This window comes from Pongo abelii, chromosome X, assembly GCF_028885655.2.
Source record: "Pongo abelii isolate AG06213 chromosome X, NHGRI_mPonAbe1-v2.0_pri, whole genome shotgun sequence".
NCBI classification, from domain to species: domain Eukaryota; kingdom Metazoa; phylum Chordata; class Mammalia; order Primates; family Hominidae; genus Pongo; species Pongo abelii.
Window position 1 is genome coordinate 24,233,661 of NC_072008.2, and position 14,324 is coordinate 24,247,984.

Consider the following 14,324-nt stretch of genomic DNA (forward strand, 5'->3'; position numbering starts at 1 on the left):
TCCTTGCCTTTTCTAGCTTCGGGAGGCCATCTGCATACATTAGTTGATGACCCCTTCCTCACATCACTTCAACCTCTTGCTTCTATCCTCACCTCTCCCATGACCTCCTTTGACCTTCTTGCCATCCTCTTTTAAGGACCCTTGTTATTATTAATACATTTAGGGCTCACCTGGATAATCTAGGATAATCTCATCTTGAGATCCTTAATATAATTACATTTGCCCAGTTCCTTTGTCATATTAAGGTAACCTTCACAGGTTTTGGGGATTAGGACAGGATATCTTTCCGGGGTCATTATTCAGTCTAGAACAAGACTGAAAATAGATCAGTGGTTGTCAGGGGTAGGGGAGAAGGAAGGGTTGAGTGCATGAGGTTAGTGGTGGATATACGACTCTACAATTGTCAAAACCTGTGGAATGGTACAACACCAAGAGTGAACATTACTGTGTGCAAATTGAAAAAAAGAATCAACCTGGTTTTCAGTGATTCCAGGATGAAATGCAGAGGATGACAAAAGAAATTAATTGTACCTGGAGGAAATCGTTAAGTGAAATAAACCAGGCACAGAAAGACAAATACTGCATGATCTCACTTATATGTGGAATCTAAAAAAGGAAAAAATTGGCCGGGCGTGGTGGTTTACGCCTGTAATCCCAGCACTTTGGGAGGCTGAGGCGGGTGGACCACCTGAGATTGGGAGTTCAAGACCATCCTGACCAACTTGGAGAAACCCCGTCTCTACTAAAAATACAAAATTAGCGGGCGTGGTGGCACATGCCTATAATCCCAGCTACTCGGGAGGCTGAGGCAGGAGAATCACTTGAATCCAGGACGCGGAGGTTGCGTGAGCTGAGATCGCACCATTGCACTCCAGCCTGGGCAACAAGAGCGAAACTCCATCTCAAGAAAAAAAAAAGTTGAAAAAATAAGAAATAAAGAAGCAGAGAGTAGAAAGGTGGTTACCAGGGGCTGAGGAAGGGGAGGGGTGCTGGTGTTGGGGAGATATTGGTCAAAGGATACAAAATTTCAGTTTGACAGGAGGAATAAGTTCAAGAGAGCTATTGTACATCATGGTGCTTGTAGTTAATAACAATATATTGCATACTTGAAAATTGCTAAGAAAGTATATTTTAGGTATATCATGAAACATGATAAGTGTGAGAAGTAATGCATATGTTAATTAGCTTGATTTAGCCATTTCACACAATGTATACATATTTCAAAACAACATGTTGTACAGGGTTAACATACAATTTTTATTTGTCAATTAAAAATAATAATAAAATAATTTTATGAAAAATATATGACATTACTGAAGATGGTAGGGAAGAAGTTGCTGATTAAGCAACGTTTGCTAAAAAAGTGTTTTGACTAGATAGTGTAAGGCTAAAGACAAAAAGGACTGTACGTAGGCCAGGCGAGGTGGCTCACGCCTGTAATCCCAGCACTTTGGGAGGCTGAGGTGGGCAGATCACCTGAGGTCAGGAGTTCAAGACCAGCCTGGCCAACATAGTGAAACACCATCTCTACTAAAAATATAAAAATTAGCTGGGTGTGGTGGCGGGCGCCTGCAATCCCAGCTACTAGGGAGGCTGAGGCAGGAGAATTGCTTGAACCTGGGAGATGGAGGTTGCGGTGAGCTGAGACCCCGCCACTGTACTCCAGCCTGGATGACAGAGTGAAACTGTGTCAAAAAACAAACAAAAAAACAACAACAAAAAAACTGTACATAAACACTGTACTTTAGTTGGGAGCATCAAAGAACAAAATCACAATAATGTAGTTTTAAGATCTTAGTTTGCTTTTTTGTGTGTGATTCTAGAATTGGGCAACACTTTATTCTGTAAAATAGAGTAAATGTTCCAACGGACTGAGCAGAGGAGGTTGATTTTATAGACAGAAAGGGCTGAAGAAAGCAGAAACAAAGAACAAAAAGTGGACTGGTCATTTCGAAGTTACTTTCCTTGTGAAGTGGGAACAGGGAAACAGAACAATAGACAAATAATTGATTGGTTAACATGAGGTTACTTCAGATTACTTTTTGTTGTAAGGACTAAAGGCAAAGGGAACTTCATTATCACGCCGATGGAAACTGGCCTGCTTGGGAAATTGGGCTTTGTCTGTCTCCTGATTTCTCAGAAGGCCAGCTAACAACTCAGTTTTAGTCTGATGATGTAGATCTATTTTTTTGTTTTGTTTTGAGACAGAGTCTCTCTCTGTTGCCCAGGCTGGAGTGCAGTCGCACGATCTTGGCTCACTGCAACGTCTGCCTCCAGGGTTCAAGCAATTCTATTCTGCCTCAGCCTCTCTAGTAGCTGGGATTACAGGCACGCACCACCACCACACAGAGCTAATTTTTGTATTTTTAGTAGAGACGGGGTTTCACCATGTTGGCCAGGCTGGTCTTGAACTCCTGACCTCAGGTGATCCGCCCGCCTCGGCCTCCCAAAGTGCTGGGATTACAGGCGTGAGCCACTGCGCCTGGCCATGGTGTAGATCTTTAGTATGAACAACTCCATTCTGGTTTGTAGTCTGCTCTGTTGGGGCCTAGTGTAGGAGCTTAGTCCAAAACAATGGCCTGATATAATTTTTATCTAACAGGAGATGGATACAGAAATATAGATGTATACGTATACATAGGTTGGTATACATAGATATATTTCCTAGCTTTGACTGTTGAGATGGGCTAGAAGCAGTGACATCCCAGCAGCAATGAGCACACTTAGCACCCAGATCTTCGTTTCCAAATACCAGTCTCCAATAAAGGAAACCAGAGTTCCTTGAAGAAATGGCTGCCTCTAGGTCTAAGGCAGGAAAAATACAAGATGCGCATGGAACACGTGGTAGTACCAGAAGGAAAAGATAGGAAGAGCCTGCACCTGGCTTCTCCAGGCCCCTTGTGGAGTCGTCTGCTGTGGTGTATAGCCTGACTTTCATGCTCTTGCTATAGGGGGTCCCTTCCCTGTAATAAAGTGTAGACTTGTAAGCTTTGTCATTTGAGGTCTTGTGAATCTTCTTTAGCAAGTGAACCCTATTTAGTGCCACTATTAGTGCAGCTATACTGTATATTCAGTTTTTTTAAACATTGCACAGGCACTAGGAAAAATAGGTATATTGTCTGCTATATGTGTTTCTTTCCAGGAAGCTGTTGAGACTTATTATTAAGTGATTCTCTATCCTTGATATATTCACTTCATCCATTTCAATGCCATTTATATATTTATGGAGTTTCAAATTCTATTAATGTAAGTATTTTCATCTTTGATTTCTCCTAATTTGCATTTGTTTTATATATGTCCCCTTCTCTTACTTTAATCTTTTTGTTGCATTTTGTGCTTATTTTAAATAACATAAAATTGAAATCTGAATTCAATTTGGGAATCTTAATTTTTAACAGAGGAGTAGAGTCCATTTATATTTATCATCGCTAATACATCTGTTTTTATTTTTTAATTTTTTAAAATTTTTTTGAGATGGGGTCTCACTCTGTCGCCCAGGCTGGAGTGCAGTGGTGCGATCTCGGCTCACTGCAAGCTCTGCCTCCTGGGTTCATGCCATTCTCCTGCCTCAGCCTCCCGAGTAGCTGGGACTACAGGCGCCCGCCACCACGCCTTGCTATTTTTTTGTATTTTTAGTAGAGACGGTGTTTCACCATGTTAGCCAGGATAGTCTCGATCTCCTGACCTTGTGATCCACCCGCCTCGGCCTCCCAAAGTGTTGGGATTACAGGCATGAGCCACCGTGCCCGGCCTCATCTGTTTTATTATACACGTCATATTTTTCTTTTTTTGTTTTTGTTTTTAAGACAGGGTTCTGCTCCATAGCTGGAGTGCAGTGGGGTAATCTCGGGTCACTGCAATTTCCATTTCCCGGACTCAAGCAATCCTCCCATCTCAGCCTCCTAAGCAGCTGGGACTACAGGCACACCTGACCACACCCAGCTAATTTAAAAATTTTTTTGTAAAGACAATGTCTCACTATATTGCCCAGGCTTGTCTCAAATTCCTGGGCTCAAGCAATCCTCCTGCCTCGGCCTCTCAAAGTGCTGGGATTACAGGTGTGAGCCACTGCACCTGCCATATTTTCCTATGCTATTTTTAAGGTTTCCTTGTCATTTTTTCTTTTGTGATTTTTCTTTTTTTAAAAATTTTTATTGAGATGGAGTCTTGCTTTGTTGCCCAGGCTGGAGTGCAGTGGCGCGATCTCAGCTCACTGCAAACGTCTGCCGCCTGGGTTCAAGCAATTCTTGTGCCTCAGACTCCTGAGCTGGGACTACAGGCGCGTGCCACTATGCCCGGCTAATTTTTTTTTCTTTTTAGTAGAGGTGGGGGTTTCGCCATGTTGACCAGGCTGGTCTCAAACTCCTGACCTCAAGCGATTTGCCCTCCTCAGCCTCCCAAAGTGCAGGGATTACAGGCGTGAGCCACCGTGCCCAGCCTTATGGTTTTTCTATTGTTTTTTTTTTTTTTCTTCTCCCTTTTGAGTGTTTGCTTTTATCTTCTTCAGTTCCTTGGAAGGCATATACACTCCTTTCGATACTGGTGAATGCAACCTTTCAGTTTTTCAAAAGCATTCTGTGGGTAGTGGGAAAGTAATGTATAAGGTGTTTTGTTTTGTTTTTTGAGACGGAGTTTCGCTCTTGTCACCCAGGCTGGAGTGCAATGGCGCCATCTCAGCTCACTGCAGCCTCTGCCTCCCGGATTCAAGCGATTCTCCTGCCTCAGCCTCCCAAGTAGCTGGGATTACAGGCATGTGCCAGCATGCTCGGCTAGTTTTTGTATTTTTAGTTGAGATGGGGTTTCTCCATGTTGGTCAGGCTGGTCTCGAGCTCCCAATCTCAGGTGATCCTCCTGCCTCGGCCTCCCAAAGTGCTGGGATTACAGGCATGAGCCACTGTGCCTGGCCTATATAAGGCATTTTAATAGCAAGAAAGTTATCAATAATTGCTAGGTTCCCGTCAAAAGGACTAAGGAGCCAACTTAAAGAAGTTCCTACTAGCCAAAATTAAAATAATTTGAGTATCAATAGAAAAAATTGCAGTTGATTGAAACACATCAAATAAGTTTGAGCCCATTAATATATAATATTACTAAACAAACTTATTTTTACCTTTAAAAAAACCTGATTGAGGTAGAGGACTTCCAAAATAGTAGGATGAGGAGATCAGTAGATATACTCCCAAATGGAACAAACTTTAACTGGTGAAAATTATTGTTTTTTTCTTTTTGTCTTCATTTTTTTGGGGGGGAACAGGATCTCGCTCTGTCGCCCAGGGCAGAGTGCAGTGGTATGATCATGGTTCACTGCAGCCTCATCCTCCCAGGCTGGTCTTGAACTCCTCAAGTGGAGAAACTTATTCAAGAAAATCTACCTACTAAACCTTGGGAAGAACAATGGGAGTCTGTGGCTTTTGAACCCCAAAATGCTTCCTGTCCTCTCACCTCAAGCTCAGTGTGTTAGAAGCTCTACTCTGGGAAGACACAGCCAAGAAGATGGAGCACCCTTTCTTCCCAGATCCCAGAGTAGGGCTATGGTTTTACTCCAGGAAGGGCAGGCCATCAGCATCTCATCACCACCAGTTCTGTCTTACAGAAGTTGTATTCCAGGCAACTGCAGGGCAGAGGATTGGAGCTCCCTCCTCCTTCCAGCGTCCACCTTAGAGCAGAAGTTCTACTACATGGAGGCAGGCTGCAGTACTTTGCCTTGCTTATTCACAGGGTAGAGTTTCCCTCCCTACCAGGAGAAGGGAGATGAGAAGACCAGGGGCTACTATCTTTGCCCAGTGCCCCTCTTGAAGAGCAAGTGTGTCATTCTGGGAAAAGCAGGCCACCATCTTCCTCCCCCCGTCCAGCTCAGGAGTAGTGGTACAGAGGTTCTGTCCAGCAGGAGAGGCAAACCAAAAGAACAGATTGCTGGCTGGGTGTGGTGGCTCACGCCTGTAATTCCAGTACTTTGGGAGGCCAAGGCGGGCGGATCATTTGAGGTCAGGAGTTTGAGACCAGCCTGGCCAACATGGGGAAACCTTGTCTCTACTAAAAATACAAAAATTAGCCGAGCGTGTTGGTGGGCGCCTGTAATCCCAGCTAGTCAGGAAGCTGAGGCAGGAGAATCACTTGAACTGGGAAGGTGGAGGTTGCAGTGAGCCAAGATTGCGCCACTATACTCCAGCCTGGGCAACAGAACGAGATTCTGAAAAAAAACAAAAACAAAAACAAAAACAAAAAAAAACCATAGAACAATCACCTAGAAATTAGAAGAGGCTAAGTGGGTGTGAAGTAGACCAGCCAAAAGCTTAACAGTTCATCAGGGAACTAGACAGAGAGCCTAGAGTCAGTCATCTCTGGTGGTCATGGAGACTACTGTGTGTGCCCAAGGCTGTGACCTCTGAGGAAGACACCAGCGGCTCCACATTGCATGGGTACCTAGACTTCACCAAACTAGTCCAATCAAGTCACTAAACAAATAACAAGCAAATACAATAGGTCCTGGAGGTAGGTAAGGGGGAATCAGTATCCAGAGTTGCTACCATAGTCTCTAAAATGTCGTTTTCAACAACAAAAAAATTACAAGACATGCAAGAAAAAGGAAAGTGTGACCAATACATAAGGAAAAAGCACGCAATAGAAATTGCTTTTGAGGGGTCAATGGGTTGAACTTAGCAAAACCTCAAAGCAGCTATTACAAATATATTCAAAAAACCAGGCGAAACCATGTTTAAAGGGTTAAAGGAGGCCGGGCAAAGTGGCTCATTCCTGTAATCCCAGCACTTTGGGAGGCCCAGGTGGGCAGATCACCTGAGGTCAGGAGTTGAAGACCAGCCTGGCCAACATGGTGAAACCCCGTCTCTACTAAAAATATAAAAATTAGCTGGGTTTGGTGGTGCAGACCTGTAGTCCCAGCTACTGGGGAGGCTGAGGTGGGAGGATCACTTAAGCCTGGGAGGCAGACGTTGCAGTGAACCAAGATTGTGTGCCACTGCACTCCGGCCTGGGTGACAGAGTGACACCCTGTCATAAATAAATAATAATAATGCACTAAAGAAAAAAGTGTCAAAATTAATTGGTGTTACCCTCTGGGACAGCTGCCCCTTAAAAAAAAAAAAAAGAATCAGTTGCACCTAAACCCAAAGAATCACTGTTTCTTGAAGTGGTGGTTTAAACAGAGGTGCAAACAGCAAGCGAATCTCATTACTTTTGGTGGCTGTGGCTGTGCTCCTTAAAGTGAACTTAGAGGCTCTACATCCCTGGTGGCCAGTGCCTGCTGGGACCAGAGGCTGTGGCCATCTGGCCCCCTAGGTAGCCCCAAGTCACGGCCCCCAGGCAATGGCTGTGCTTGACAGAATGTACCAGGTCACTGGACAGGCACTCGATAGGAGGTTTGCCAAATGCCTAGAGTCCAGGAAATGCGGTTACCCTGCTCCCTCCCCCTTTTTATAGACCTAGACATGGGTGCCCAGCACCACACCCTGGCCCACTGGAGGAGATTACAGCCAGCAAGTGCAGTTCCACAACTCCATCAAGTTCCTGCTGCTCCACCGCGTCCTGCACCATCAGCACAAGCCATGCTTCACTACCAAGAGGACCAACACCTTCTGCTAGTTGCAGGGGCCTCTCACCCCAGTGTGCCCCACATAAACTCGGGTACGCCAAGAAAGAAAAAGAGAAAGGAAGGAAGAAAGAGAGAGAGAATGAGAGAGAGAGAGAGAGAAAGAGAGACAGAAAGAAAGAAAGAAAATCAGTAAATTTGAAGATCAATAGAGATTATGCAATCTTAAGAACAGAGTGAGAAAAAGAATGAAGAAAAATTAACAGCTTCACAGAAATCTGGGACACCATTAACCACACACCAATATACATGTAATGGGAATACTAGAAAAAGAAAAGTAGAAAGGAGAAGAGAAAATATTTGAAGAAAGAATGATTGAAAACCACAAAACATTGCTGAAATAAATTAAAGAAGGCTTAAATAAAAGGAGACATCCCATATTCTGAGATCAGAGAAGTTTACAGCATGAGCTCAGAAGATCAGACTGCCTAGGCTCAATCCTGACTCTTAGGTAAGTTACCTAACTTCTTTGGGCTTTGGTTTTCTCATTTGTGAAATGAGGATAAGAAGTCCTATATTATAGAGTTGTTCATGGATTGAATGGCTCAATATACATATAAAGCACTTAGAACAGTGCCTGTCACATGGTGTGTGTTTAATGCTTTTTAGCTATCCTGAAATTGTGAAAGACAATTTGGCAGAGTGTATGAATCTTCAGTTACAATCTTTTTCTCCAGAAAGTCCAGCTGTTGCTCCATTTTCTTCTGAAAGCTAATGTTGCAGAGAATTCTGAAACCAAAGAGGCTCTGTTTCCTTAGAGCAGGGTGGTTAAGAGTCTGGGGTTGGACTGCCTTGGTATGAGTCCTGGCTCTCCCATTTACTGGATGTGTGACCTTGGGCCAGTTGATCTCTCCTGTAATGTGGGGCAACTCATAGACCCTCCCTTTCGTGGACCCTTTGCATTTGTTGGCCAAACCATCCTTCCTCCCTTTTAGTTGTTTGGGTTTTTTTCACTCCAACCTTTTGATTCAGGTGGGACTTCCATTCATAGCAGCTTCACCCCCTTACCAATATCTCACTGAATTCTGTTGGCCACTGTGCTGGATCTAAGTGTTGAGCATGTACCCTGAAGACAACAGGAGTCCTTCTATGGGCAAACCAGGTGGGAGACTCTTTCTTCCTTCTGGGGTTCCTGAGCTAGGATTACGTGAACCTGGAGCTGCCTGGGCCTCACCTGGAAGCCTGTCTGCAGTAGGAGAGGCTCAGGCTACCACACAGAACCAACCGGAGCTGAGCAGCTGGAGAGCAGAGGCACCCCGACAACACGGGTTGAGTTCCTGCATCCAGCCAACTTCCAGGCCGGCGCCGCCACTTTATTGGGATGCTGTGTGGTTTAAATAAGAGAATTCGTGTAAAGCACCAAGTATGTGTCAGACACAAGGCAAGTCCTCAAGAAAAGATGATCTGTCTCCTCCTGTCATAATGATTGTAGGAGTTTTTTTCCTTGTAGTTAAAAATTGTTGGGCCTGGAGCAGTGGCTCACGCCTGTAATCCCAGCACTTTGGGAGGCCAAGGTGGGAGGATCACTTGAGGCCAGGAGTACGAACCCAGACTGGCCAATATGGTGAAACCCCGTCTCTTACTAAAAGTACAAAAATTAGCCAGCCATGGTGGCATGTGCTTGTAGTCGCAGCTACTTGGGAGGCTGAGGCAAGAGAATTGCTTGAACCTGGGAGGCAGAGGTTGCAGGGAGCCGAGATGGCGCCAGTGCACTCCAGCCTGGGCCACAGAGCAAGACTCTGCTCAAAAATAAAAATATAAAAAAAAAATTGTTGCCAAATGTGTGTACGTGTAGGTAGCTGATTCTCCTGAAATGTGGTAAATTCCTTCAGTCTGCAGATACTGATCTTTCTTAAGCTTAGGAAAATTGTTTCCAAAGCTCTTTCATGATTGCATCTCTTGGCCAGGAACGGTAACTATCTGTGTGTTGGTGCCGCATTCTCTGTTCTCCGTATCTGTCATCTCTCTCATAATTTTCTCTCTCCTCCACCTCCGAATGTGGGAATTCCTCAGGGCTTGGCCTTGGTGAAAGTATTAATTATGAGAGCAGTTGACTCCTTGTTCCACTCCAACCTTCCATCCAAGGGCCGTCCAAGGGACAGAGGAGGAATCTTAAGCCACCGCCTCCAGCCCAGCCCCTTCCCACAGGCCACCCGGGGGAATGGGTTTCTGCCTCATCCCGGTCCCTCATTGTCTTTCTAGCAGTGGTGCTGGCAGGTGTGGGTGATATAGGACTTGATGACACAGACTTTATGCAAAGCCAGCGGGAAACACAACAGCTCTGCAGGATCCCAGAGACCCCTGCTGTGCAGCCCAGCAGCTCCAAAGGCCGCACCTGAGAGCCTGTTGGAAACGCAGACTCTCAGGCCTTATCCTGGACCCCTGAATCAGAACGAGCATTTCCACAACATCTGTGGGTGATTTGTGTGCACATTAAAGTTTGCGAAGCTCTGCTCCAAGGTGCAGGCTCAGTTTAACCCTTTTTCATAATCCATTTTTTGTCTACCCACAAAGTCATTCTTTACGGTGAAAACCCCCACCTCCTCACCAGACGAGATCATGTAATACTGACTCTCTTTACTATTAATACCTACTTCATTTTTATGTGATATTTTCCCTCAATATAATGATTTTATTTTATTATTTTTTATTTTTTCAAACTCAGAAATTCTTAAGAACAATGTAATGTTATTGCCATAAAGTGGGAGCTCTGTTGCCAGGGCACTTTGAAGTTTTGTATGCACAATTCAGACTTCATTGAAACTTTGATTTTACTGTGTCCTTGGCTTGCCTTACCTTTTCGAGAATTACAAAACTTTCCACAGTTCTGCCAGCTGCTTCTTCCTGTTTTGTTCTCAATTTGGGATGTTTATTTCTTTTGCTTGATGTCTGTATGCTAAAAGAGATAAATAAGCAGAACACATTGCGGTTCATTCAAGCACAGGGCACGATCCAAATTCGTTCCATATGATAGTCTCTGACTAGGAATTCTTATGTCCCTATAATTGGTGAGTATATTTTTGCACTAAGCTGTAATGTTGAATTATCACTTCTTTTAGCATACTTATTTAAATGTATGTTGGGGGTGAAAAGTCATTATGTCATTAAAAAAAGGAGTCTTTGTTCAAAAGGTGATATAAGTTTCGAGAGCTGCTTTGGCAAATGTTAACTGAAGGGTCATTATGTAAGGTAGTTGTGTATTATGTTATATGTTATATATATTGTATAAACCCCAGTGAAATTACAAATATAGTTTGTAGAGCGGTGCCAGTCAGTGAACTCTTTGTTATCCAGCTGTGATGAGATAAATACAGAAATTGAGAGTGTTTAGAAACTTTCATAACATATTTTTATGTCTGCTGCCTTTAACAGTAAAAATTTGGCTTTGTATTTTATACATCATTTTAAAATTTTATTTTTCTAGTGATTTATTTTTATTATATCTTACAGAAATATCAGTGTGCAATAGATGGGAAAATTTTTTTAAGTTGGTTTTTCACTGCAGATGGTTTGAACAGCACTGATATAGAGCATATTATCTGGCTTCAAGAAATCAAATTTGGTATAAATAATAGAATGAAAGTATAACCTTCCCCTGCCCCTAGTAGGGACATTTAAAAACATTTCTAAATGATGACTGGGTTAAAAAAAGAAACTGAAAGGAAAATTACAAAATATTTAGAGCTGAACAGCAACAGAACAGAATCCATGAAAGGTTGTGTGGGCTGGGTGTGGGAGCTCATGCCTGTAATCCTAGCAGTTTAGGAGGCAGAGGTGAGAGGATGACTTGAGCCAAGGAGGTTGAGACTGCAGTGAGCCATGACTGCGCCACTGCTCTGCAGCCTGGACATCAGAGTGAGACTCTGTTTTAAAAAGAAAAAAAAAAAAAAAAGCCTGTGTGATAAAAGGTGGTATTTAGACTGAAATTAAAGTTTTAAATGCATATATTAGACAAAAAAATTTACACTTAATGATCAGAATGTTCAGAAAAGGTAGAGAATCAGTACTCAGTACTTTTTTGTTGTTTTTTGAGATGGGGTATCGCTCTATCGCCCAGGCTGCGGTGCAGTGGCAGAATCTCAGCTCACTGCAGCCTTTGCCTCCTGGTTCAAGCAATTCTCCCACCTCAGCCTCCTGAGTAGCTGGAATTACAGGGGCGCACCATCACACCTGGCTAATTTTTGTATTTTTAGTAGAGACGGGATTTCACCGTGTTGGCTAGGCTGGTCTCGAACTCCTGACTTCAGGTGATCCACCGGCCTCGGCCTCCCAAAGTGCTGGGATTACAGGCGTGAGCCACCGCATCTGGCCAGGCTCAGTACTTTTATCAATGAGTCCCCAAAATATAGAAACTTAAATAAGATAGACCACTATTTTCTTCTCATAAGATAGTCTTGTGGTAGGTGGCAGGTCCAGGGTTGGCAGGCATTTATGTCAAACTCAACATAATCCTTTCATTTGCATGTCAAAAGTAGCACTATCTGGTTGTCATCACCTTTCAGTAATCAGACAGTGGAAATGAGCTCAAGAGAGTGCACACGCAATTTTTTTTTAAATGTAAGACCTGGGCTGGGTGAGATGGCTCCTGCCTATAAACTCAGCACTTTGGGAGGCCGATGTGGAGTTCAAGAGGCCCAGGAGTTCAAGAGCAGCCTAGGCAACATAGTGAGACCCCGTCTTTACAAAAAATAAAAAAATTAGCTGGGTATGGCAGCAAACACCTATGGTTCCAGCTACTTGGGAGGCTGAGGGGGGAGGATCGCTTGAGCCCAGGAGGTACAGGCTGCAATGAGTCATGATTCATGGTGCCAATGCACTCCAGCCTGGATGACAAGAGGGAGACACTGTCTCAAAGAAAAAAAAAAGACCCTGAAGGGGTCCTCCATTCTATTGGTTAGAACTTGGTCATATGATGACAGGTAGCAGCAAAGGGGATTATTAAGAACTATGGAGTTTAGATAAGAAGTCCTGAGTCCAATTACAGTTTCATATCTCTGAAGGAAAGGGAAAACGATATTGGGGGACGATTACCAAACTGCCATAAGCAACCATATTAGTAAACTCAAAGACAATTGAAAGAAGAAAACAATAAGTATAAAAGCAGAATGTTATAAACAAGGATAACAAGGAACAATAGGTGATCAAAACTGAAAGTCAATTAATTTAAGAGAATTAAAAATAGGCTAATCACTTGGAAAACTAACTGAGAAAAATAAGAAGCATAATAGACAATAGTACAAAGGAAAAAGGGCACACTATGATAGAAACAGTAAAGTTGCCAAAACTCATAGAAGATTATTATGATTTCCTCTATAGAAATGCATTAGAAAACTCACAATGAAATAGACACTTTTCTAGAAAAATATAAATTTTCGAAATGAATTCAAGAGGTAATAGAATTCAGACACAGACCATTAATGAACTGATACAATAGTGAAAATACTTAATCACCTAAAATAGTCACACACATAAACAAAATACAACCAGGCCCAGAGGGTTTTATAGGAGAGTGTTGCTCAACCCACAAGAAAACAGAAAACCCTTATCTTAATTATTTAAATAACAATAATAACAATAATAAAGGAGAATGCTATCCAACTCATTTAAGAGGCTACATTAACCTTAATATGAAAACTGGAAAAAGGCCAGATCCAGAGGCTCATGCCTGTAATCCCAGCACTTTGGGAGGCCGAGGTGGGTGGATCGTTTGAGTCCAGTGGTACAAGACCAGCCTGGGCAACATGGCGAAACACATCTCTACAAAAAACACAAAAATTTGCCGGTGTGGTGGTGCACTCCTGTAGTCCCAGCTATTCTGGAGACTGAGGTGGGAGGATTGCTTGAGCCTGGAAGCTCTCAGGGCTGCAGTGAGCTGAGATTGTGCCACTATACTCCAGCCTGGGCTACAGAGCAAGACTGTGTCTCAAACAACAACAAAACAACAACAACAACAACAACAAAACCCAAAAACAAAAAAACTGGAAAAAGATCTCACATGGAAAGAAAATTATAAGCTAATATTGAAACCAACCTAACAGTCCCATAGACAGTTTTTTTGGTTGTTTGTTTTTTTTGAGACGGTGTCTCCCTCTGTCACTCAGCCTGGAGTGCAATGGCGCCATCTTGGCTCACTGCAACCTCAGCCTCCCTGCTTCAAGCTATTCTCCTGCCTCAGCCTCCCACATAGCTGGGATTACAGGTGCCTGCCACCCCGCCCAGCTAATTTTTGTATTTTTGGTAGAGACCGGGTTTCACCATGTTGGCCAGGCTGGTCTCGAACTCCTGACCTCAGGTGATCCGAGGTGATCCACCTGCCTCGGCCTCCCAAAGTGATGGGATTACAGGCATGAGCCACTGCACCTGGCCAAGACAGGTTTTTTTTTTTTTTTTTTTGATAAACATAGAAATTGACCTTTCTGGTCTTAAAACTTGAAACTCACCAGATCCAGACAATGGGATACCAAGCCTCTCAAAAGGTATCAAATAACTGAAACTCACCAGATCATTGCATCCAGACATTAAGACACCCTCATTCATCATGATTGCTTCCTCTGTTTTCCCATACATAGTTAACATTTCTTTCCTGCTATTTAAACCCCTAATTTTAGTTGGTCAGGGAGATGGACTTGAGACTGATCTTCCATCTCCTTGGCTGCAGCACCTGATTAAAACCTTCTTCCTTGGCAATCATTGTTGTCTCAGTGATTTGTCTTTCTGT

General features: G+C 43.3%; 1 protein-coding gene and 1 non-coding gene across 3 annotated transcripts in view; both read left to right on the forward strand.

Moving 5' to 3' along the window:
• The window catches only part of ZFX (zinc finger protein X-linked), a 133,842-nt gene that overhangs the window by 43,729 nt on the left and 75,789 nt on the right, over positions 1-14,324 (forward strand). For both annotated transcript variants that reach the window (XM_054544416.1, XM_063721359.1), the window contains exons 4-5: positions 3,143-3,246; positions 7,438-8,057. The gene's annotated coding sequence lies outside the window, so the exon portion shown is untranslated. The remainder of the gene's footprint in view (positions 1-3,142; positions 3,247-7,437; positions 8,058-14,324) is intronic.
• Positions 7,112-7,244, forward strand: LOC112131151 (small nucleolar RNA SNORA68). The gene has a single exon (XR_002913291.1). It is a non-coding gene; the product is annotated as a small nucleolar RNA SNORA68 (small nucleolar RNA).